Source organism: Botryllus schlosseri, chromosome 6 (assembly GCF_051294905.1).
Source record: "Botryllus schlosseri isolate E-star chromosome 6, Bs_hap1, whole genome shotgun sequence".
Taxonomy (NCBI): Eukaryota; Metazoa; Chordata; class Ascidiacea; order Stolidobranchia; family Styelidae; genus Botryllus; species Botryllus schlosseri.
Window position 1 is genome coordinate 18885197 of NC_137241.1, and position 27534 is coordinate 18912730.

The following is a 27534-nucleotide window of genomic DNA, read 5'->3' on the forward strand; positions in this document are numbered from 1 at the left end:
TCCAATTGATCTGGGACGTCTGTCCGGAGATAGGGTCATGACTATCTTGTAATGTTACAACGCCATCGAGTAAATCAGGGAACGGTGTCTGTATGTCCTGCTTCAGATTGACTCAGAGTCATTGCAATGTGGCTTATTGGTATGACATTGTTATCGGGTGTGATGACATTCGATCTGTATCAAAACTACCGGCTATGATAATGTCTGTGGATCGATGTTTGTATACCAACACATTGTATGCAATGTCACACACCTCCATTTACGCGTATACTGGTGTGGGCAAACAAGCGCGACATATGTCTGGATGGTATTTTTTTCGTGGAAACACAGGGTGTAACATGTTTACTTTGAATATTGTTCATTGGTTTATCGATTCAGAGTTGATATCCGGATCCGGTTACGTACTTTATCAGGGTTTCCGATTTCAAACTGAATGTCGAGACATACACTGACCAATAAAGATACAATATAGTAAACATGCAGGTGGGAAAACTCGACCTGGAGTAGTTATCACGATGAGTAACATAAATCCAACCGTTTTCCGAACACCGTTATCCACATACCACCCATCGTCGAGGAGGTGTTTTATTCAGACATTTTGACTCTGGAAAATCCAAAGCACGAACCCGGACATCACAGAACTATCGAAGCCTATTGTCCAATTTTCCGAAACATACATTTCTGTGTACAAGAGTATATTGTATGTGGTTAACCGATGATATTGATGTGATACGACTGATGGAGGTATACTCTGTAACCGGTAGTCCGTGTATATTTCCGTCACTGTTCGTTGTAATCTATTTCAAACTATCGTCAATACAACAAATACCAAATTGTCAGGTGTGTTTGTCAGATTTCAAAATGAAAATGGTTTTGTTACTCTAGGAAAAGCTAGATGACCAAGAGAAAATGTATTGTTACACTAGGTAAACGCCGGATCTCCAAAGGAAAATGATATTTTTACTAAGGTAAACGACGACCCGCCAAGTGAGAATGGTTTGTTGCTCAGGGAAAAAATATATTTCCAAGTGAAAAAGGTTTGTTACCCAGGGAAAAAATATATTTCCAAGTGAAAAAGGTTTGTTACCAAGAGAAAAAATATATTTCCAAGTGAAAGTTACCAAGAGAAAAATAGATTTCCAAGTGGAAAAGGTTTGTTACCAAGAGAAAAAATAGATTTCCAAGTGAAAAAGTTTTGTTACCAAGAGAAAAAATATATTTCCAAGTGAAAAAGGATTGTTACCAAGAGAAAAAATAGATTTCCAAGTGAAAAAGTTTTGTTACCAAGAGAAAAAATATATTTCCAAGTGAAAAAGGATTGTTATCCAGGACAAAAATAGATTTCCAAGTGAAAAGAGGTTTGTTATCCAGGGCAAAAATAGATTTCCAAGTGAAAAGGGGATTGTTACACTGGGTAAACGATAAATCTCCAAAGGACAATGGTATTTTAGTTAGGTGATGGTGGACCTCTAGGTGAAAATGATAATTTTACTTGGGTAGGTATCTTGTGTTCAACGCTGGTAGTGTGATTGGTCTTGTTAAACGTAGTTACCGAGTTTTACAATTATGAAGGGGCGGAAAATAAAATTGCTATTATGATCGTCAGAAGATTGTTGTATGTAGATTTGACAGTATTCCTATCATTCACATATGACAAACACAATCATGGCCATTAACTAACTTGCTCGGTCTAGATCAATGCAAAAGAGATGATTCGTTTTTTGAAACCGTAGCGAAGACCACATGTAAATCTATGCGATAGACTTCTATCTCCTTACAGTCAGTCGTGTCGTGTCCATTTTAATACGGGCCCACATGTATGACATGCACACACTAACACCGTAAACAGAAGTCGATGATTTTGATTTCTTGACTACACCGGAATGTCTATGTTGTAGAAAGTAAATACTATTATAGTGTTGTGTGTTTAATGAAAGCGATTGGTTACAAGTATGTTTTGGGAAATTAAATTTATTTTTCTGTATGTGACAGTTTGCGAGGAAATGAAAATAGATTCGCGGTTTTAATTTGATTGTGACTGTGTTGTTTTAATGTACGTTTCAACAGGTAGACTTGACACTGAACAACAACTCGACCCACAAAACATATTCGTTGTATGATTTGTTACTGATGTGTAAAGGGTTAGGAATATTTTGAATGATAATATCTACTAGCTGTTTTGTTGTGAAAGCGGAGTAAAGTTAATTACTTAGTGTGATGTTAATATCCGTCGTACTTTTGTAAGAGTTGTGGAGTAACATACCAAGTAACTAGTTGACACAAACAAAATATTGAATGACTGCTAACGCATTGAGTTCATAATACAAGAGGGTGAAATTTGTTTACTGTTAAACTAACATAACTCGTATCCAGCAAAACAGATACAATCCGGTAATGTGATGTTGGTCAATATCCATTTTGTAAAGATTGAGTAAATCCTCTTCCGTCAGGTGGGTGTGATTCAAATCAATAGCATGTTACACATAAACATCATTTGTATCGAGGGTGATATTGTGAAGATGATGCCGCAACAACACAACAAGTAATATTTTGTATCGGGTGTTTGCGCTTTAGGAATAGCGAAGTGTGCGATATTTTGGATATCTGTGTTCGACTGAAACTAGGGTTGTCCTTGGGTCTTGTGTTGGGTAAATCAGAACTATGCCTAGAATTCAAGCACGTCCGAGTAACGTCTTTTAGTGACAGAGTATTGTGATGACATTTACTTTAGCGAATGACAACGGAAAAAATTTCGATTGCATTGTCGGTGTATGTGTTACACAAATAATTCTAGTACACCTAACTATAGGGTACATTTACCAAACATCGTACAAATTGTTTCTTTGTTATGGTAACGACTTTCAGCGACTTGGTTTCATGTCGGGAATTATTATTTGCGTGTTCAAAAACAATTTCAATCAATACTACAAATGAACAACGATACAAAACACGTTTAGTGATAGCAAGTACTTCCTTGATATTACGATTGTTGTGCACTAGACATTTCTAGCTGAATTGAATGCATCCAGCAAACATATTCCAATTTACTTTTGTAATGATCAAAGTCTTAGAGTGCAACCTCGTGATATTTTACATTTAGCACGTTCTATAGAAAGTGTGAACGGAGTTGACTATTAATCGTATACTTGGGATAATGCTTTGATATCAAAGATATATTTTCACACTGTGTAATGTTTCGATTCTCTGTTGTGAATACCATCAGTAACGACGTTGATGTTAAATCCTCACCCGTGGTTATTGTAAGTGAATCCTAAACATCGGAACAGTCGGTATGGAAATCGAACGCATGCGTACTTTTAGATAGGTGACACTAACAAGTTTATTACATCCGTGAAATACTCTGAAACGTCGATTCGTGATTGTGTTAGCTATATTCATCTTCCATATCTGTGGACACAAAGATATCTTGACTTTGGTTACAACTCACTCGAAACGAATTGTCGCGGGCAATCTAAAAAAGCACAAGTCGAAGACGAATGATTTGATTTCAATGAACTAAAAAAGTCCTTTTGTTTTGATGTTGGGTTTAATACAATTTGTACGACTATAACGAATCCGATTCCAAAAGTGCTATGTTACATTTAACAAAAAGTTTGATGTCTTGTATTCTGATATTGATAGATGCGAAAAGTAATATGACTAGTTTATAAAATCCCGATCATGTTCTTTGTCATGTCTGTGTTCAACAAATATGTGATCAAGTCTTACCATTCGATATTAACTTTCGCAGTCGGTGTAATTTGTTGAAGTAACAATACCGACGAGTTCAATAATATTCTCCATCGATGTATTCGAATAATCTGTCAGCTATAAGTGGATTAAAAACTTGATGTCGTTTTTGTGGTTAACTCAAGTCAGTGGTCGAGTTTGTGTTGATTTCAGGAATGATCATGACGTGTGGGCAGGGTAAATTAGTTTATGTGGTTGTAACTATGACCGTAAAGAGTTGCTGACATTCCAATAAGACGAGTTGGTGGTATATGCCTAAAACCGAACTTGATATGTTTGTTGGTTGTAGTGATTACTTGCGTAGTCTTGTCTACTTTTCGTAAGGATACTTTTTGTTTTGGTTGGGTAAGTTACAAACGGATTGACTTGACAAGGTTTTTTGTATTTTACTCTTTTGTGTATGGGAAGATGTTAAAATGTTGAGACGTAATACTATTTCCGTTCACTCGATTACAACATCAACAAAAAATAACCTGATAGTTTGTTCAAGGTTTCGACAAATAGATTGAAATATTCCGATTTACGATTTAACTCATCGCGTCACAAGTCGATCGCGGTATGCACAAGTGGTTGTCAAGTTAGAAATATTTACAACAGGTGCTATTTCATTGATTGATTCTATTGTGTGTAGTAACACATTAAAATATCGCGATAGTATTTACTGAAACTCTATTTGATAAACGGAAAACTCAGTCGTGAATAGAGTTGTAAGTTTCAAGGGTTGTTTCAAAGTATGATCTTGAAATGTGACTGGATCAAAGTTGGTAGTCATGTTTGTCAAAGTCCAAATATTTCATTTTGGATTATCTGGATTTATCTTTAGTACATCCCGCGAATGGATTCCGATGCGGTACTATAACATTTTTGATAATAATGACTCAAGGATTTTCAATCAACAATACTGGAATTTTTTGGTAATGCTAGAGTTGACGAGTGATAAGATGTGTGTTTTTGTTAAGAGTTTGATTCCAAGTCAATAAAGACAATAACTGTGTAATGCACATACTTGTGATTCTTGATTCTTGTAGAGTTATAGTTGGTATTGATTCTATAAGTGTGAAAACAGTGGCGCGGAATGTGCGAATAATTCGATGTGGCTGAAAGTCGGCGTCAGTAATATTCGGGTTACGTTCGATTCAGCAAAAACGCGTTAAGGGATTTGTCAAAGGATTAGAGTTGTACCGATTTAAAACATTCAGATACGAATCGACTTGATTTGTGTAGTGAGTTACATTTCAAGTTGACAAACTAACACATTGATTGAATATTTTCATGGATCTTATCACGCAACTAAAGTCAGCCACTATTCGCGAGGTGTGAAACATATAGCGATCGCGGTCAAGTGACAAATTGTTGGTTTTCGAATCACCGCCTGCGACGGTTCTGGGACAAACTAATTACCGAAATATTACCTTGTGAGCGGGCATGAGGGATTGCTAGCATTATCCGGTGAGTGGTCGTCGGATTTTAAAATTATATCACACCCTTTTGAATAAGCGTTCACTTCACAGAGGATTAGGGTTAGAGCGGAAATAAGTGACAATTTGTCGCTATTCAAGTTACCGACACTGGCGGTCTGTTATTCGTTACTTGTTAAATCTTACGAGTGAAATCAAGTTCCGTGCCAAACTATCAAAATATTACCTTGTGAGCGATTGGTATGTATGTAACATCAAGTCACGAATGATGGCTATGTCTGGGACATTATCTTGTGAGTGATCGTAGCATTTTACAAATATTTCACACCTTTTTTGAAGTGTTAGTTTGTGTGCACGGTTATTGTTGGTGTTGAAGTCGCCGTCTACGTCGGCTCTGTGACAAAATAATTACCAAAATATAATTCTGCGAGTGATGCTTACGAATATTTCACCGCGTGAGCGATCGATATGTCTGTAACACCAAGTCGCGAAAGATGGTTATGTCCGAGATATTATCTTGTCAGCGATCGCGGGGTTTTGCAAACTATTTCACACATTTTTGAAGTGTTAGTTTGTGAACGCGGTTATTGTTGATGTTCGAAACGCCGTCTACGCCGGCTCTGCGGTAAACTAATTACCAAAATATTACCTTGGAAGTGATTCCTTGTCAGCGATTGCGGGGTTTTGCAAACTATTTCACACCTTTTTTGCTGAAAGTACGACATACCGCCCGCAGTCTATACCGAAAGTACGAATCACGACCGCATCCATAAGACGCAATAGCCGCATGCGACCCCCGCCGTAAGAAATAAGAGCCGCATGCCAACACGAGTTTCCAATACGACATGCGAGAGATGCCTATACCCGAAAGTACGAATCACGACAGCGTCCATAAGAATCCATTACGAATCACGGGAAAGTACGAATCACGACCACGAGTTTTCATTACGATTCAGGAATAGTGTAATAATCGATAGTAGCGGCTGGACGAGAAATAATTCAGCACGCAGGTCGTTCGAAATATAGGTCGCACTGCTTAATCCTCACAACAAGTCACGTTTCCGTCCGCGCGGTTATTGTTGGTGACTCGTACATATTCAACACCGCGCGAGAGATGCCTGAAAGTACGAATCACGACCGCACCCATAAGAACACATGGTGAATCACCACAGATACCGTAAGAATACACGACAGACACATTTATCGTCGTTAGCATGTCGCCGCACGTATACCAAAAACATTAGCATGTCACCACGAGTTTCGCGTTATCATGCGACTGCACCCATAAGACGAAAACGTTAGCATGTCACCACGAGTTTCGCGTTATCATGCGACCGCACCCATAAGACGAAAACGTTAGCATGACACCCCCACCATAAGACGAAAACGTTAGCATGCCACCCCCACCATAAGACGAAAACGTTAGCATGCCACCCCCGCCATAAGACGAAAACGTTAGCATGCCACCCCCGGTTTCTCGTTAGCATGCCACCCCGCCCATAAGAGCCCCATAGCCCGTCACGACCGATCTATATAACTACTTCCGCTAGCTTATAATTGCGATTACAATCAGACTTATTTCAGTAAATGATGGTTATTTATATTTATTTTGATTGCCTTTTTTGGCGAGGGTGATGCCTGGTGCCCATCCTAATATCATTATACGTTGCATGAACTCGTACGCGGCGCGAAGAACAATTTTGAATAGCATAAATCTACTTGCAAATAATATTGTTTATGTTGATTTACGAAAAACTTTTGAGCCTGCTTCAAGCCTTCAAAATTCCGGACATTTAGGCATATTTTCGAAATTTCTTCCGGACACAGATTTTTGAGTGAAATTCCGGACGTATGGCAACCCTACACGAGACACAATGCGACTCGATGAATACAGAATATATTCATAATGATATGGATACCTTAACCATCCTCGTTGTACCTCAAGAGGCGAAAATGGGTCCTTGTTATTTAGTCCACTCCCAAAGTACAGCATATAGCATAGGCTTACCATATTTTGGAAATCTAAAAAGAGGACACTTTTTCAGAAATTTGAGACTTGCAAAACCGGAGAAGAATTCTCAAAAACCGGTGAATTTTTCCCACTTTGTGATCGGTTGACTAAAAAAAAGCTCATCTTTTCCACTCAGAGCTCAAAATACCGTTTTTCTTCCCGCTTTGCTAGGTGGATGACTAAAAAAAAAGGTCATCTTTAAAAAAAGGTCATCTTTCCGCTCAGAGCAGCAGAGTAGCAGACTTCTTGAACACCTGATCAGCAGGCTGCTGCTGCCGTGGTCATTGAAGCATAGCCGATTAGTTAATCAAGAGCCGTGGTTGTTTGATTACTAGTCTTCTCGCCGTTCTATGGTCAGTGGCACGCCCATTCTTGAGCAGCTACTTTCAAACGCTTTGACCGAAATCTTAACGGCTTTCCTGTAAGCTTCTTTCAGGCTAATTGTTGTTTTTTATCAATAATCTATAGAATGAGACACAATCACGGAAACTTTTTGAGATTTTCCAAATTTTGGACAACCCTTGTGGACACTGTGGACAGTAGACACATCATGTATATAGTCAAGTGTACCTGTTTGATGCGGCTGTGGTCACTGCTCAGTGAGAAGATTTTTTTACCTAAAAAAAATCTAAATTTTGACATTTTTGACCTTAGAAAACTTAATTTTGACCTAACGTATGCAAATTAGGTGTTTTATCACATAATGATATAATTGTACAACTTATCTTCATTTCTGGTTCCAACTGATGTCTGTCCTTACGAACTATTTCGGCCTGAAAAAACTTTATTGACCCAAAATCTGACAAATATTTTCATGCAAAAACTTGATTTGAACGAAATCTGGCCCTATGAAGAATTCCAGTAGTTACATCACGTATTAATAATTAAAATCTGTTGAAGTACAACGAAAGATACTTTCCTACATTCTCGGGTAGAAAGTGTCTGTCCTAGGCTTACCATATTTTGGAAATGTAAAAAGAGGACACTTTTTCAGAAATGCAAAACCGGAGAAGAATTCTCAAAAACCGGTAAATTTTTCCCACTTTGTGATCGGTTGACTAAAAAAAAAAGGTCATCTTTTCCGCTCAGAGCTCAAAATATAGTTTTTCTCTCCACATTGTCAGGTGGATGACTAAAAAAAAAGGGTCATCTTTTCGCTCAGAGCCAGAAGCACCGTTTTTCACTCCGAAATACCCGCGGGAGCTTAACTTCTGGGCTAATTTGCGGCATATCACTCGCAATTTCCTCTACATCTTACCTAAATTTTCAAAAAAGAGGACAAAATCTCAAAAAAGAGGACAAAAGGGCGTCCTCCGAGGACACTTTCAAAAAAGAGGACAAATCCTCTTAAAAGAGGACGTATGGTAAGCCTAGTCTGTCCTCGGTCCTTACTAAGTAGCTTGCCAAGACGGAAGAAAGAACGTTCAACAATAGCAGTTGTTGGCTTACAACACTGAAGTTGTGCGTGCGTACACCGCTGGTTACACACCGTGTTGCTTCATTCTGACAATGGTGTCTACATCATAATTTTTCATAATGCGCTTCTTGATATAAGAACCATGTAATGCCCACGCAGTCTTGCTTCAGTTAGGATTTCGTGGTACGTTGAGCTTTGACACCATGACAACCTATATGTTTTATTTGAATGTTTATGGTTTACAATGAGCAGGCAATGGGCCGTCTACAACCGTAGGCCAATAGGCCATTTGCAGGACTTCGATCACGTGACTAGATACGCAGAGCAAATAGCAACCACAAATTGGTTAGCAAGCTACTTTCTCGCGCACCTGCTGCAGTGCTAAATATCTCATAGTGTACTGTTGATTTCTGGTTGTAAACGTTTCGGAAATTTGTTGTAGAAGTCGTCAGAGATTCAGCTATGCTAGATGTCAATCCTGTACAAAGCATTTAGAATGATATCGTAATAATTACGCAGAAATCCATCGGCAACGTAGTCGTATTAATTTTGGCATTTTCAAATTTTTATTTTTGGCAGTTTTGGCATCTGGCTCCTGAAATGCCAAAAATAACACGGCCTGACCATCACCGAAACGTCAATGATCTAGCGTTCACTCGCTCCGAATTTGATCGAAAAGTAAACAACCGCGGCAGGTTGTTTAAAATGCAGTTCAGTGCCTTTGCTTGGTTGTCGCTGATCGTGGTCTCCTGTTTCTCGCGGCTGGTTGACTGTAAATTGGTTAATGTTGAAGACGTAGGTGCACTATTTTCTATCTTTCCGTATATTAGCAGACTTTCTAAGCTGTAGGAATAGATTTTATATATTTCGGAACCCAGAACTAGAGTTTCACCAATGGGAGGCCGAATGGCTAGTTGACCCTTGATCGGTATACCGGTATTAGCGAGTGTAGTGGTGAACCAGGAAATCCATATGACTGTCTCAAAGGTACCGATAATGAAGATGCGATATTCTTGACTAGCGCCTTGTAGGTTTGAATGAAAGACCTTCGGGTCAAAAATGAATGAAAATTATGACCCGGTCGGACGTCTGTATACAGTGTACACTGTAGATGTACAGTTTTTGAAGTACCCTGCGGGGTGCATAATTGATGAGGCGTTTTCCCTATAGAGTTTGATATATTTCACCATCATTGTAGCTATGCCAGTACAGCCAATATTACAGTAGATTGTCATCATACCCCAAATGACCGGGTTGGAATCCCGGTACGTTTAGCGTAATATATTTGGTGTGTCAAGACGGTTTTCAGCGTCACACCTGTGTGCATTAGTGGATTCTTTGATGTGCACGAGACACCGATTCCATGACATTGGTGAAATGGAAAGCACGTAGTTGCCGGCTGCGAATCCTCCGCGAATTGCCGAATCCTCTTTTGTGTAACTGTTTTAAGTTTAGTATGAAGTATGAGTACGGAATTTAGTAAAATGGACCTAAGACAAAACTGAAAGTTGATTTGCTTGCTAATGATGTAGGTTGTCGATTGAATTATGGACGCACAAGTTATAGGGATTTGTACCAGACGTCAGGAATCGTGGTCCTGTGATTTGCGCTCGCGGTCGGCTGCTTTGGAGCCGCATGTCCTGCAAATCTCTATATTATAGTAATTTTACAGGTTTTAGGTTACATGAGTGAAATATATACATCTAACAACGATGAAGCGTTTCACTAATCTGGAGATTCTCAGATTAGGTCACAGTCAATGAGTACCGGCATTATCAAGTGATGTAGGTCAACAGACCATCCTCAAAAATGTGCGTAATATGAATGATTTGCAATAATATTATGTTGGAGGAAGACACATTTACATATACAAAAGAATCACCATGAAACTGAAGGTTATCGATTCCGGTGTTGATGTACTTCGCAAAGAAGAGGGGACTGTTATTCACGAGATACAATCGCACAAGCTCGAGCGTTAATTGGTCTTTACTATCTCCGCACCACAAAATACTACACCATCTTAGCAGACAGTAGACATCACATTGATTTAAAACAAATTTAATCCAGATCATGTGCAATAACAGGCAACAGGCTAATTCATTTGAGCCTCTGCTGTTCATATTTGATCGCAAAATTAAGACATCTCACACCGTGTTGTAATATGATCTGCGCGCGCGATTTCTTGATAACGATCCTCGCTTTGGTAATTAGGTCATATGATACCTCGCTGTCTCTCTTTCTGCTGTTGTTATCTTAGCTTACGGGTTGTGGTGTTCTATTTAAATCGCGCAACGTGGTTATATATAAGCGAATGGTGAAGTCACAAACACAAGGAAGATTATCTGACCATTGTAATATCTGCATTTGTGTATACAATTAACCCGATGAATCGGTTAGCACCGGAACATCATTTTTTGAAGCATTCTCCTTTTTTTAAAAAATACCCCCCCCCGTTTTTTCTCGGCTGGCTACGCCCCTGGGTGAGTCGTTTGGCATAGACGGAGAAGAGTCGCTGCCGAAGGAGTTGGTTGGTCGGTTGACTTGTTGGTGGGAGTTTGCTGTTCATTTCACGGCAGTAGAACGTTCTGCAGTGTCGAAACGTCGAAATTTCACAGTTTTTCACACGGATCCCTAAACCAGTTTTCAAGAGGATACGGAGTTACAGACCTCCCCACTAGGGCAGGGCAAAATAAAGTACCTGAGTCATTCGATTCTGAATCACGTAATATGTTTCGAGTCGAGTATACGAATAACGCGTATTATGACGTCATAACGGAATGTAATACGTCAAAGTTCAAATACGTATACCGTTTATGCCACCACAAATAATATAATGCCTGTTATCCATCACTAAAAGATGCTTTGGTATTTTTGGCCATACTGATTTCATTCCACTTGATGACAATTTTGGGATAATCCTCACTTCGGAGATGTGCTACGTCCAGTAACCTTGGTAGCTTCTGTACTATGTGTTTCGTATGCTACGATACCGCCAAACAAGGTTTCAAGGCGTCATACAGTGAAAATTAGTATCGAAACTAGTTCTCGTTGATAAAGTGACTTTCATTGGTGAGAAGCGTCTAGTTTCAGTACTCGAAAAAATCGTCTTTTACTACTCGACTCAAATCATTAGAATTAATACTCCATTCAGATTCGAGTATTCGAATCATTGTGCCCAACCCTACTCCCCACAAATATAATGCGGTGAAGGTAAAAATTTCCTAATTGGTTTAGTACGGGCCAATGCTTGTTGCGATGACATTGTCAGATTGTATGGTGTTTCCTATGTTGGCTGAAGGTACATCGAGGACGTGGATTTTCGACAGTCTGTGAAAGCGGGAGATGGACACAGGCTTTGCCCGAATTTAATCACCGTACCTTACCTGCCCACTGGTTGTTTGTTTTTTGTTATTACGTCAAACAGACAATGGTTCCTACATTTCAGAGCGAGATATGTAATGGTGAAGCGTCCGGCTTCTTGATCGGTAGGTCGTGGGTTCGATCCCCGGTCGGGTCAGACCAAAGACTCGAAAACTGGTATCCGCGGCTATCCTGCTAGGCCAGTGGTTCTTAACCTTTTTTCCTCCAGCGCCCCCTTTCAAAGATTATCGTGCTCCAGCGCCCACCCCCCCAACCTCATATTGTACGGAACGTAATAAAGACAATGAGTAAGAGGGAAGGCCGTAACAGCACTTCGTCAACCCCCCTAAAACGATCGCCTTGCGCGCCCATAGCGTGATAAACCAAGCTTCTGAGGGCTTCGCCCCTAAGAACCCCGTAGCGTGATTTCGATGGTCAGCAAAGTTTGTGTGGCCTGGTCGCCCTATGTGCCAAAATTTTCTATAATACATGAATGGATAGGTGGTAATTGCATATATATGTCGCTATATACTTTATCCTCTCAGCCCACGCAATCAGATTTACCACTAGTGCTGAGTGAGCTGTTGTATTGGAAAATAAAGGGCACGTAATTAATAATTAAACATATTCGGGCGTGCCCGTAGATACAATTAACTCGTTACCAGGGTCGTAACAGCACATCGTCAGCCCCCAAAAAAACGTTGGTCTCGGGCCCCCCATAGGGTGATAAACCAAACTTCCGGGGGGCTTCGCTCTCAGACCCCCCTTCGGCTATCCGCTGTTTGCTTATACTGGTCATCTACATTGGGTGTCCACTGTCCATTTACTGAGCCAGCTATTCTCGCCAAGACTCACGAAGCGCGAAAAATTTCAATAATTATTGATTGAATTGGTCAATATGATCGCGAATTGCATACATATTGATATCAATTTTTATCCTCTCTCTGCTCACGTAAACAGATTTACCGGTAGAGCTGAGTGATGTGTGATTGAAAAGGTAGGACCCCTCATCATCGTCATTGGTTTATTAGCAATCAATCATTTATTTGTCACACCAGTGAAAATCCGGTACGGACCAGGATGACGACGAGGGGCCGCAAGGCCTTAGTACACAGTCGCCACCTGAAGGAGTATACACATTATATTCAATGGCACAAAACAAATGACAATAAATATACAAAACTACAAGAAAAGCAGAGAAAAAAAATTCAACAAGGATACACGAGCTATAAATGTTTATTAGCAATTTTATCAGTTCCATACACCACAAAAATGCGATACAATGAAAAGACAGGAAGATGTCGAAGCGACAAGGAGTAGTCTATGGAAGCTATGAAGTCTATGAAACCCCTCAATAATAATTATACATATTCGGGCGTATACCCGTTGGCAGGAACGAAACGACCCTTTGTCGCCCCCCCCCCCCGAAAAAACTTGGGATTTGGGCTCCCATATGGTGACAAACCGACCGGCCCCCATCACGTTGTCCGCTTTTGCCATGAAATCGGCTGTAAGCCTACTGTTTAGCGAACCAGTGCGAAGCGCGAACATTGTCGATTATTCCTAATAAAATCGGTCAATAAGATCGGGAATTGCATATATATTGCTCAGTTTCTTGTCGTCTCTGCTCACGTAACCAGATTTACCGGTAGAGCTGAGTGAGGTGCAATGCTCCCTCTAAGCTGCGCACGTGAGCAGTGCTGACACGTTCTCTGCCCACAGAAAATCTACGTTACGCACAACAAATCCGAAGTTATGACCTTTTTTTAGTCGTTACGCACTGTTGTCCAAGGGTCTGCGCAGTGAGTTGTTGAGTGTGCGCAGACTCGTCAAAACGTAGAGCGAACATTGTGAGGTGTCCTGTTAACTGAAAGGCCCGTCTCTAATAATTAAACATATTCGGGCGGGCGAACCCGTTGGTATGACTTCGTTGCATGATGTTATTTCGTGACTTCCTGTCTGCTATATCAAAAAAATAAAAAATCGCCAACAGGAATATCTAGCTTTAGATCCCTGTCGCCCAATCGTACTAAACTAAAAGACGCACACGATTTCAAATTGGGATTTCTTCACTGGCATGTAATTTTTCCCTGCCAGATGGAATTCGTCTTCTGGGATTCAGATTGCCAAGACAGGAACATTCGGTGCCAGTCATATAGGCGCCCATGGACAATTAAACCTAGGCTATATGTCGAAGTTTTCGGTGTTAAATTGCTCTGAATACTCATTAGGGATATGTCCTACCACCACATCTACTGCGAAGCCATTTTTCTCCAGCGCCCCCCATACCGCCCCCCGAGCCCAGCGCCCCCATATCGCCCCCTGGGCGTATCCGCTCCCTTCAAAATCGACAGGTTAAGAAGGAGGCAAGGTTAAGAACCACTGTGCTAGGCGATCAGCAATCACGGATAGCAAAGAGGAGAAAAAATGGGGGTGCAGACTAGACGATCTTACTATAAAGGCCGTATCGCATCTCCGTCGTTAAAGCATCTCGATGGCGCAGGCGAAAAAGAACACCCGTATCTCTCTTTCTTTCGAATTTGATTGTATCTATTACTGACGATCGCTACTGATGAGAGTGAGTCGAAAAAAGCTTGTATCGAATAAAATAAAAATATATGAAGTTATTGTTTCGCGACTTATCTTTTTGTGTTCGACATTTGTGCTAAATAATATCAAACTATCCTGGCCTTAACAAAACAGCCATGCCTATAATCCCCTGCGACAAGGACATATTGATTCGCAAACCCTTTGTTGAGATGCGGTCCACATTCACAGTTCGATAAGCTCCTGCTTCAGAGCACGAAGCACGTATAGGGTACGAAGAAGTTCGAATTTACGTATTTTACGTAATGGTTCTGATTTTAACCTCGGGACCCTCCATAGCGCCGGGACGACATGGGAGCGCTGAAGCAGAACTATATATCCAGGAGTTCTCGTTACAAGTTTACATTTGACAAAATTTATCAAATCTGAAATTAGTCGAATGGTAGTCGGGCGCGATTCAAGCCCGAAATATTTCCAATAGTCAAATCCAAACCCAAACCGGACGACAAAAGTTAGAAATTGTTGTGTTATGTTTTACTGTTACAATTGTCCCCCGCGGTCTCCACTACAACGATTTCTAACACTTTTTGTATTTTCTAACATTATAGGGGAGAGGAGGCCAAGATGAGACACGGGGCAAGATGAGACATGCATTTTTTTCATAGAAAAAATTGCTGATGGACAGATTCCTTCAACTATGTTGTTCCCATACTGCCATTCCATAGTCCTACCATATTAACAAGGCAAACGGATTTGAGGTTGGGCAGAAAAATGCCAAAAACTATATTTTCATAGCCTATGTCAGTTGTGTGAATTCATGTTTGTAAGGGCATACCTATCATAGTACTTAATATTATAAAACAAGAATACTGGAGCTGGTTGAGTGCAATATTAGCAGTGTAATCATGCGCTTACATCTGAAAAGTAACGGACAGAAATTTTTTTAATCAAATTTATATGTAAATTTAGGTGTGGGGGTAAGATGAGACAAAATCATGGGGGTAAGATGAGACATGGGTATCAGAGGGCTTTTCTATTGAAGGCCTCGGAAGATTAAAAATTTACTGTTGAAGGCACACAAAATGTATTATTTATCTAGTAGTTTACCAGATGTGACATTACAAGACAAAATGATAACGAAACTCTTATCTCATGGTTAATTGGTTTTCGATGTCATTTATATTTGTATATGATGTACCAATTCTTTTTAAAAATGAATTATTTCATGATTATTATATTTTATTCACAATGTTGCTGGTTGATGCATCATTTGGGATTAATTGGTGGTGTAATGAGCATAAATTGCTTGGTGTCTCATCTTAAACACAGTCTGTCTCATCTTACCCTCACCTGGGGGTAAGTTGAGACATTTGAGCAAGGATTTTTGAGGGCCAAGAAATCCATCAGTATGTTGTTCAATATAACTCAAGCCATCGTCATAGAAAGTAGAGATCACAGGCTTTCCATTGGTACCAAAATTAATCCTCAGAAGGCATTACTCTTTGAGTGGCCTTGAATTATCAGAAAAGTGTCTCATCTTGGCCTCCTCTCCCCTACGTGTTTTTCTCACGGTTTATATAAAGAAGCCACTTTTCTCATGGTTTATATAAAGAAGCCATTAACTCGATAGTTGATATAAAAACAAAAATGGAACTCATTCAACAATCAATCATGGAAATTTTGGGTCTCAAAATCGCCGCTCAAATGTTACAATCGCCCCGTACCCCAGGGCAATTGTAACGCCCATATCGGGGCAATGGTAACAGTGTTATTTATAACTAAAAACAAACGAAAGGAACAACGAAAACGAGAGCACAAATTGTATTATTGCATTTAACTATATAAAGAGAAGTACGGCGGGCCGACACCACCAAAAGTCTATGCGGTTATAATATTATATTAATCCAACACAAACTCATAATAACGACGCTCACGGACACATAACGAACCCAGACGATCTATAAAATTCCTATACGATATATGCACAAAGCACAGCAAACTGTAACGAAACTCCACCCACACATATCCATTAGCCTAAACCTTGCCCAGCAGCAGCCTTGATGCCGTCTGCAAGCGAGTACGAACTACCAACAGGGCAACATCACACGCTAGGTGCTTGCGTAGCACCGTCAGTGACCAGGCCGTGGCGCAGCCATCTATCTGCGCAGTGATTCCGACCGGTACATCCAACTCAAGCCTGCAAATACAAGACCAACTAACTACCTAGTATACTTCACGCCCTAACTGCCTAATACCACCACCACTACTTCGTGCGACTGCTCTCGACTACTAATACTTCACGCTACCAAACAAACTCGCATCCATCTTCAACCACTCTCCCTACTCCACTAAGGCAACACGCGGTCTCCAGGCATCCCACGCGCAACATAATTTCTAAACGGCAAATACAGAATATTCCGGAAACCTCGGGTTTCCACAGTAGACTGCAATAGACACTTACGTGACCTTTGACACGAACCAATCAGGTTGCAGCAGGATGTAAACAAAGAACAAGGCCGGGCAAGCTTACTATGAGCGCTTATGGAAAAGAGTTGAAAAATGAAGGTTTTTAGCAAAATTACATTGAATTGGGAATAGCTGGCTTTGGTGATTGGTAATAACGTAGAGTTAGTATGTATTTGCAGTGGTGGCAAGCACTTATCAGCATGGTAGGTCCAAATGAATGGATTTCTGACAACTTTCCGGATGAAGCAACTATTGCTGTATTATCCTTAGTCCTTACAGTCGTATACTATAGGATTGTCGTATCGAATAGCATGTATTAGATTAATCTTGAGTCAGGATATATGGGGTATGGGGTATTGACAGAGGTGGTCAAAGTAGTCACCGTCGCTACTCAAGTAGAAGTAGAAGTAACACCGAAATTTCTACTCATGTAGAAGTAGGAGTGGTGGTTCACAAGTAAGTAAGTAAGTAGGTATTCTACGGTTATATTTGCCTACGAAACTGAAAACTGTCAAGTAGAAGTAGTCTAAAATCATAACTACTTGAAAAGTAGTGTGAGTAGGCAAAATCTACTTCAAAAAGTAGAAGTACTTCGTTACTGACCACCTCTGGGTATTGATTATGTGGGCTTGGCGTTATATGCGTTCTATTTATGGAATCGTATATAGTATATGGTACAGTCTACAGTCTGCATCATTATCTAGCAAATTTGTTACACTGGACACTTGTCTGCATATTCAATGATCATATTAATATGATGTATGTTAGGCAACACGATCCGTTCCCAGCTAAAATCGTCATTTATTGTCCTAGCTCATGTATTGAATCAATCAGGACAAATGCCGGATAAACACTGTGCTAATAGCCTTGTGTAACTTTGAGATGGCTACCCAGACCGGGTGTGCGCTTGTACCTTTCCCAGAGCCTATATCATGCATGGAAGAATGTAAAATCTGGATAAAGGCATGTGGACTTCCTTGTAGTCATCTGAATTCTCATTTTATTAATAAAATGACATATCTATTATTATACCAAAAATATTGAATCGTGACATAATTTAGATTGTCCAATCTGAAATGCAGTCACACTTGATGCCACAATCGACTTGGTGTGTGTCTCGTTTTATTCCACTCCAGTTTTGTTGCTTGATGGTGTGTAATGGATTGAAATTGTTGAGAGCAATATATTCAATAATGAGATGAATAGTTGAAATTGGTAGAGGTGATTCGTTGCACGAGTCGAACGAGTACGCCTAGATAGGTGCCTGCACAGCAGTGTTGCTCTGTAAAATAAACATAAACATATTATATATTTTGTGCAGGTTTGATGGATATCTTTTATGAAGCTGCAGAAAGAGGAAGTCGATGGATAAAACGCAAGAAAATCAAATTTCTGGAAGAAGTAGAAGCACAAAACAGGAAACTCGTCCAGGAAAATTACAAATTGATGGACAATTATTGCTAGCGAAGTTCAATTCTCAGAGGAGCATCACAATGTCAAAAGATGCGGAGAAGCTGAAATTTTATACTAGAATACATCAAATTCTTTCTGAATTGCCCGACTTATCCTACTGACGTCAAATTTATAGTATTGCTGTAAGCATAGTATTAAACCATTGGGTCAACCGTATGTAACTGCTCATCAAATTTCGATTTGGCCATGTAGATATGTGGTTCTAAAAAATGCACCATTTGCATTCATTCATGATTTCTCAAAACTAGAATGATTATTGACTGTCAATAAATCACATACAACTTTGAAAGGATTGATGGATTGTGGTGCACTTACTTTTCTGCAGGAACTGTTCACAGGGACCATTTCAGATCAAAATATTAGTGAAATATGTGGATTCGACAAGAAATGTGAGAAAATGATGGAGTTCAGCTATGGTGAACTAGGAAATGCTATAATGGCAGAAATGGGATTCACCATTAAGTCTGAAATCAATAAATTGAATCTAGATTTAAATATTCCTGCACATGATTTGGCACACCGTCTAATGCCTGAGCCAGACTGTTCCACAACAAGATGGCGAGACAACGTATTCATATTGAACAGCTGATCGGAAGAATCAAGGAGTATAAAATTTTGTCTGGTGTCATACTATGCAGTATTGTGTATCAACTAACCAAATATGGAATAATTGCTTACTCTAATTCAAGATTGAAAATTAAAAATGAATGACGCAACATATTCGGCAATTGTGCAAATTCAGTTCCATTGTGAATATCGTAATGCCTAATAGCATGCTACGGATCGTAATTGCGCGGTGCCATGGTCAATGTGTACCAACAGTGCATGTCTATTCATACTATATTCCAGTGGTGTGCATTGAAGCTCATTTAGATGCCCAATTTGTTGAATGAACAATTCTCCTGGATTATTTGTGTTTGGTGGATGTTATAAAACTGAAGACACCAGATACACCAAAATCTACCTTGAGGCAGGAGTTGATCGGTTGCGAGTACGGTCGAGAGATTGCTCGTCAATGTAGTCCTTGTAGCTTCAGGTGCTGGATTGTCTTAATCAATGCATATGCATGAGAGCATATATCAGAACCTAATGTGAAAATAAATCATGGTTACAATATCTATTGCAGGAGTCTCTGAAAAAATGTCTTATTCCTTACTTACCCTGTCTTACAAGTGCATGACGAATCAATAATGGATTTTCTGAGAACGTGTATTTCAATAGACACTTACGTGACCTTTGACACGAACCAATCAGGTTGCAGCAGGATGTAAACAAAGAACAAGGCCGGGCAAGCGTACTATGAGCTCTTATGGGAAAAGGTTGAAAAATGAAGGTTTTAGGCAAAATTACGTTGAATTGGGGATGACTGGCCTTAATGAATACTAATAGCGTAGAGCTAGTATGTAGTTGCAGCTTTTAGTCTAGGATGAACATGAATGGTGGCAAGTACGCATCAGCGTGCTGTGTCCAAATGCATGGATTTTTGACAACTTTTCGGATTAAGCGACGATTGTTGTATACTATACTATAGGATTGTGGTAATGCATATGTTGGCGATTTCATAGGCTCCAGGTCTAAAGCGAAATTTTCAAGCATATCTCATGTTCAGAAATATATGCTATAAAATACAGCTTCTGCCACACATCACAATTTTAGTGCATTGATTATGAAACTTGAAAGCTATGGAGATTCTATCGAATTTCTGGATTTGAGTCGAACAGCATCTTCTTCTAACACCGCGGAGAAAGCTACGAAGTATTTCATGAAGCGCTATGTACCCGACTTAGGGACAAAGATTGAGGAGACAATTCACTCTTTGTGGAAGTGTTATTCTAGTGAACAGCCAATGTTATCGCAACTTGCGGAAAAGAGAGATATCACACTCAATGGAAATACGCATTCTCAGAAAATCCATTATTGATTCGTCTTGCACTTGTAAGATAGGGTAAGTAAGGAAAAAGACATTTTGTCAGAGACTCCTGCAATAGATATTGTAACCATGATTTAATTTCACATTAGGTTCTGATATATGCTCTCATGCATATGCATTGATTAAGACAATCCAGCACCTGAAGCTACAAGGACTGCATTGTGATTTGCATCAGCATCAGTGAGCTCGATTGTGATTGACAAGCCATCTCTCGACCTTACTCGCAACCGATCAACTCCTGCCTCTCAAAGTAGATTTTGGTGCGTATGTGGTGTCTTCAGTTTTATAACATTCCACCTAACACACATAATCCTGCAACATTTTCACCTGGAGAATTGTTCATTCAACAAATTGGGCATCTAAATGAGCTTCAATGCAAACCACTGGAATATAGTATGAATAGACATGCACTGTTGGTACACACTGACCATGGCACCGCACAATTACGATCCGTAGCATGCTATTAGGCATTACGATATTCACAATGGAACTGAATTTTCACAATTGCTGAATATGCTGTATCATTCATTTTTAATTTTCAATCTTGAATTAGAGTAAGCAATTAGTCCATATTTGGTTAGTTGATACACAATGCTGCATAGTAGGACACCAGACAAAATTTTATACTTGTTGATTCTTCCGATCAGCTGTTCAATATGAATACGTTGTCTCACCATCTTTTTGGTTGTGGAACAGTCTGGCTCAGGCATACAAATCATGTGCAGGAATATTTAAATCTAGATTCAATTTCTTGATTTCAGACTCAATGGTGAATCACTTTTCTGCCATGATAGCATTTCCTGGTTCACCATAGCTGAATTCCATCATTTTCTCACATTTCTTGTCGAACCCACATATTTCACTAATATTTCGATCTGAAATGGTCTCTGTGAACAGTTCCTGCACAAAAGTAAGTGCACCACAATCCATCAATCCTTTCAAAGTTGTATGTGATTTATTGACAGTCAGTAATCATTTTAGTTTTGAGAAATCATGAATGAATGCAAATAGTGCATTTTTAAGAACCACATATCTACATGGCCAAATCGAAATTTAATGAAGCTTACAGCAATAGGCCTACTATAAATTTGACGTCAGTAGGATAAGTTGGGCAATTCAGAAAGAATTTATTGTAGTCTAGCATAAAATTTCAGCTTCTCCGCATCTTTTGACATTATGATGCTCATCTGAGAACTGAACTTCACTAGCAATAATTGTCCGTTAATTTGTAATTTTCCTGTACGAGTTTCCTGTTTTGTGCTTCTACTTCTTCCAGAAATTTGATTTTCTTGCGTTTTATCCATCGACTTCCTCTTTCTGCAGCTTCATTAAAGATATCCATCACGCTTGCACAAAATATATAATATGTTTATTTTACAGAGCAACACTGCTGTGCAGGCACCTATCAAGGCGTACTCGTCCGACTCATGCAACGTATCACCGCTCCGCTACCAATTTCAACTATTCATCTTATTATTGAATATATTGCTCTCAACAATTTCAACCCACACCATCATGCAGCAAAACTGTGGAATAAAACAAGACACACACCAAGTCGATTGTGGCATCAAGTGTGACTGCATTTCAGATTAGATTCATTCTGAAACACAGAATTATTTCATCTTAATTATGTCACGATTCAATATTTTTGGTACAATAATAGATATGTCATTTTATTAATAAAATGAGAATTCAGATGACTACAAGGAAGTCCACATGCCTTTATCCAGATTTTACATTCTTCCATGCATGTCATTGGCTCTGCGAAAGGTACAAGCGCACACCAGGAACGGTCTGAGTAGCCATCTCCAAGTTACACAGGCTATTAGCACAGTGTTTATCTGGCATTTGTCCTGATTGATTCAATACATGAGCTAGAACAAAAAATGACGATTTCAGCTGGGAACGGATCATATTGCCTATCATATTAATATGATCATTGAATATGCAGACAAGTAAGTGTCCAGTGTAACAGTAATTTGCTAGATAATGATGCAGACTGTAGACTGTACTATATACGATTCCATAAATAGAACGCAGATAACGCAAAGCCCACATAATGAATACCCCACATATCCTGACTCAAGATTAATCTAATACATGCTATTCGGTACGACAGTCCTATAGTATAGTATACGACTAAGGATAATACAGCAATAGTTGCTTCATCCGAAAAGTTGTCAGAAATCCATTTATTTGGACATACCATGCTGACGAGTGCTTGCCACCATTCATGTTTATTGTAGGTTAGAACACTGCAAATACATACTAGCTCTACGTTATTATCATTCACCAAAGTCAGCTATTCCCAATTCAATGTAATTTTGCTAAAAACCTTCATTTTTCAACGCTTTTCCATAGGCGCTCATAGTAAGCTTGCCCGGCCTTGTTCTTTGTTTACATCCTGCTGCAACCTGATTGGTTCGTGTCAAAGGTCACGTAAGTGTCTATTGAGTGTTATATCTCACTTTTCTGCAAGTTGTGATAACATTGGCTGTTCACTAGGGCCCTTTTCATACCAGGGTTCCGGGGATAACATTTCTCGAAAATGTTTACCGGAACCCCTCTATGTGAACATAACACTGGTGTTTCGGGGCGGTATGAACGCACTTATTTTCGGAGATTTTTACGGGACCGACTGAGTATGAACACGAATGGCGCAGCTGGGTTCCCGGAACGCTGTCAATCAAACTTTTAGTTACGGTAACGCGCTGTTCATTCCGACTGCTTGTATTTCGAGGTCAGCTACCTGCGGCATTTTGATCTTCTAGTGTAATGGTGTTGGGAATGTATTATTCTTGGATTTATATTCTGTATGCTCACAATACGTAGTCACTGACCACTAGTCAGCTTCTTTTTGCTGTGGTTTTGTAAACAGAGCACGGCTAAAAAGGTAGAACACCATCTCCAAATGATGCAGCATTGGGTGAGTTGCCTGAAAACTTTAGTAGGACTTCAACACTAATTTGGTAGGTTATCTTAACCCTAACCAAATTTGTTACATCAAAGGCTAGTTTCTAACCACGGATATGTTGTGCGTAGGTTAGTCACTGTCATATACGCCTACTGAAAAGAGGATTTAGTAACATCTGCTTTGATAGTGGCAGCACAGCAGAGAATGATGTCCTTAGCTCTGAATCACTAACCAAAATTGAAATTGTATCAACGGGCTGGTAAACCATCGTACATCATCCAAGCCATAATTTGGTTTTCACCTATGCCTTCATTTTCTTGTTACAACCAAGTCATTCCTTTGTTATGCAATGCTAGGCAAGTGTAACTTAATCTGATCTTTCCGCAGGTCTAGATGGAGGATACTGATGAAAAAGGTGGAACTGTGCAAGTGTGCATTAAAGTTTCTCTCATGAATAAAATGAAACAGCACAAACACATCTGGTTAAGCAAGAGCATTGTTTATTGAGAAAGTCACACAGGGCATTTCCGACGTCTGGGCCAGCGATACTTGGATCACCACCAGGACTTCATTGCGTATACCATCCTCTGTATCATTCTGGCCTTAGCGGATTGCAGTTTCTGAGAAAAGCCGGACACCGCGCCTTCAGTCGACCAAAATCTTTCAACCTTCATGTGTGCTGTGCTAAGTTTCTGAAAAAGCAATTGTGAATTTAAGGGCAGCAGAAAGAAATTTATATTACATATTTGAAATTAGCTTCAGCTTATGCTCTGTTTGTGTTTCAGGGAAAAGGCTGCGTCATCAGTTATGTAGGCTAGTACAGAAACCTCTGGCTTCCAATCATGAAGTCATCCTGACAAACTTGAATGCAGCAAATGCATGTTTGGTACAAATGTTGCTGTGGTAATTTTTTACCCACCCACAACATTCAGACTTGTACAAAGTACTGGAATTTCAAAATGCGCAACTTTAACTACCCAACTACCCAATTTTTCAAACTAGCAACTAGAACAGGGGTGGTCAACCTTTTCAGCCAAAGGGCCACATTCGATGACGAACTATTGTGCGGCCCACTAGGCGCGCGCCAGACGCGAAAATTTTTTGAAGTTGATAAATTAATAATATTGTCACTTGACTATATTGCAAGCCTGCAAGGACTGGACTATTCAGCACCTGGACATATCTATATCGAAAGCTTCGTCCAACATGCGTCAATCATTTTTTGCCTAGGTTTCATAGCCGACGGTATTTCTGCGAGCGTAATCGGGAGGTTGCGAATATATATAGTTAGACTCAATCTGATACATTAGGCGTTCTTTCATTTTCACAAAGGGGTAACAATATTAAAAGCAAGAAATCGAGTTACAAGATGTTGCGCTAAGCGTGTAGAAAATGCTACGGTATGCTATTCAAAAACTGGCTGACATTCCGCCATGACAAATATAGAAATATTACTATGCACTAGGGATGGGCAAAATCGGGTACCTGAGTGATTCGATTCTGAATCACTTATTACGCTTCGAGTCGAGTATCAGTTCAGTATCATCATGATGACATCACAACACAATGTACTATGCCAAAATTCAAATGTGTAGGCTACCTTTTATGCCACCACAAAGAACATAACGCCTACTGTCCGTCACATTAAAGATACTTTGGTGTTTTTCGACCATACCGATTTCATTGCACTGCTTGACAGTGTTACGGGATGATCATGACTTCGGAAATGTGTTATTTCCAGCAACGTTCGTAGCTTTGTACTATATCTCGTATGTTGCGACACGGCCAATCAAGGTTTCAAGGCTTACTCAGTGGAAAATAGTATCAAAACTACGGTATAATTCTCATTAGTAAATCAACTTTCAGTATAATTTTAGTACTCGAAAAATAGTATTTTACTACTCGACTCGAATCAATAAAGTTAATGCTCGATCCAGATTCGAGTACTCGAATCATTGTGGCTAGCCCTACTATAGGCACCAACAATTATTTTTATTAAAATCAACTTGTGACAGTTGCCTTCATAAAATACATCTGATGTTTACCTGGATCTATAAACGATTGGCTTCATTGGCTAGCCTCCAAAGAGCGACAGCTACTCAGCAATCAAGAGAAATTGAGTTCGTATAATTTGCTGGCTGCTTTTCGTTATGGTCTCGAAGCTTGTTGCAGAGTATACCAAATGTTTCTCTCACGGATTTCTAGAATTCCCTGGTTTCTCTGTACAGTATACATAAGATTAGATTTACCAAAACCATTATACAGCAACCACAAAGATAAACTGACTTTGTCGTACGCAGATGTGATCGGTGGTTCTTTTCATTCCAGGACTCTATCCTCTTTGCTGGCTTTCAGTTTCTACTCTCAGCTTCGGTTGATAATATACAAGCCATGAACATGCTCGGGCTCTATTACTGATACAGGTATATTGAGTATAGATCCCCATACTCCATACACATCGAGAAGGCATATCCGCAACATCCCATAGCAAAAAGTTGGAGCCAATTTCTCCGCATCTCACGAATATGCCTCTTTCACGTCGTTTTCCACAAGCATATTACAACTGGAACACCCCACAGACATGGTTTCGTAACTGTCAGCACTTACGGAGAATCGCGTTCATACTGGCCATAATTTCCCGCGAATTTACCGAAAAAACGACCTGTATGAACATAAGTTCGCGGTAACTCTAAATAGGTATGAACGCGCTCATTTCCCGGAACTGTTTCGGTAATTTTTTCTCTATGTGAACATCGCCTGTTTCGGAACTTGTTCCCGAAAGAGTTTCGTAAATCCGGTATGAAAAGGGCCTAGAATATTGCTTCCACAAAGAGTGGATTGTCTCCTCAATCTTTGTCCCTAAGTCGTGTACGTAGCGCTCCATGAAATACTTCGTAGCTTTCTCCGCGGTGTTAGAAGAAGATGCTGTTCCACTCAAATCCAGAAATTCGATAGAATCTCCATAGCTTTCAAGTTTCATAATCAATACACCAAAATTGTGATGTGTGGCAGCAGCTGTATTTTATAGCATATATTTCTGAACATGAGATATGCTTGAAAATTTGGCTCGAGACCTGGAGCCTATGAAATCGTCAAAGTATGCATTGTCACAATCCTATAGTATAGTATACAACAATCGTCGCTTAGTCCGAAAAGTTGTCAAAAATCCATGTATTTGGACACAGCACGCTGATACGTACTTGCCACCATTCATGTTCATCCTAGACTAAAAGCTGCAACTACATACTAGCTCTACGCTATTACTATTCATTAAGACCAGTCATCCCCAATTCAAGGTAATTTTGCTTAAAACCTTCATTTTTCAACCTTTTTCCATAAGAGCTCATAGTAAGCTTGCCCGGCCTTGTTCTTTGTTTACATCCTGCTGCAACCTGATTGGTTCGTGTCAAAGGTCACGTAAGTGTCTATTTAGTAGAAGGAGAATGCCTGAAACCATAGTGTCCTATATGGTGTCGACACAAGCAAATCTCACGGTTCAATGAAATTGTATCACGTCACAATTTCCATTTGGCTACAGGCAATTTGACGGTTATTTTTGACCGGCTTGCCGAGCAATAAATTTGATGAATCGGGTATCAATCGAAAGCTAACTCTGCACTGATTACGAAAATATAAATTTTATTCCACTCATGGCCCTGGAACCCCCACAATCAGCCCCAAATTATACATTGTTGAGTAGATTGGCAGTGTGACGCAACAATGCTGTCTGGCGAAACGAGAGAGAAACTCAAGAGCAAGGATGCGGCCGAGCGGCGAGAGTGGGATCAGCTGACGTCGCGGCAATAGCTATGTGCATTGTGTAATTATAGATAACTAACCTAGCTATACTTAGACGGAAGGATCTCTAAAAGTTGAAGAATATTGCAGGAAAATTCGTAAGTCCCAAATACATTCTGTGGACCCAGTTCTACCTTTACAAATCAAGGAATTAAGGCTGGTAATGTGTGCTCGCTTTTAGCGAAGCGCCTATAGAAAGTATCAACAGCGACACGCATCTCTGGAGCCCTACGCAACAAGCGGGCTAAGGTAATCGATATCATAATAATCTGACATATCCAATGTAGACTACTTTTAGACGTAGCCTACATATCTCTATCAGCTGAAGGATATTGCGCGAAAATTGGTAGGGATCAAATACATTCTGTGGACCCAGTTCTACCCTTACAAATCAGGGAAAGGCTGGTAATGTGTGCTTGCTTTTAGCCAAGCGCCTATAGAAAGTATCAA

General features: G+C 39.8%; 4 long non-coding RNA genes across 5 annotated transcripts in view; 2 read left to right on the top strand and 2 right to left on the bottom strand.

The window, feature by feature from the left end:
* Positions 1–23762, top strand: part of LOC145441360 (uncharacterized) — a 370726-nt gene extending 346964 nt beyond the window's left edge. For both annotated transcript variants that reach the window (XR_013915807.1, XR_013915806.1), the window contains exons 2-3: positions 22878–23298; positions 23674–23762. This is a non-coding gene — a long non-coding RNA (uncharacterized LOC145441360). The remainder of the gene's footprint in view (positions 1–22877; positions 23299–23673) is intronic.
* Positions 15388–19660, bottom strand: LOC145441356 (uncharacterized). Its single transcript, XR_013915804.1, has 2 exons — positions 19407–19660; positions 15388–18251 (listed from the first exon to the last, which is right to left on the bottom strand). It is a non-coding gene; the product is annotated as an uncharacterized LOC145441356 (long non-coding RNA).
* Positions 19768–22817, top strand: LOC145441357 (uncharacterized). Its single transcript, XR_013915805.1, has 3 exons — positions 19768–20387; positions 20462–20632; positions 21753–22817. It is a non-coding gene; the product is annotated as an uncharacterized LOC145441357 (long non-coding RNA).
* A 4-nt stretch (positions 23763–23766) lies between the features above and the next one.
* Positions 23767–26106, bottom strand: LOC145441361 (uncharacterized). Its single transcript, XR_013915808.1, has 3 exons — positions 25573–26106; positions 25332–25506; positions 23767–23978 (listed from the first exon to the last, which is right to left on the bottom strand). It is a non-coding gene; the product is annotated as an uncharacterized LOC145441361 (long non-coding RNA).
* Positions 26107–27534: the final 1428 nt, after the last annotated feature.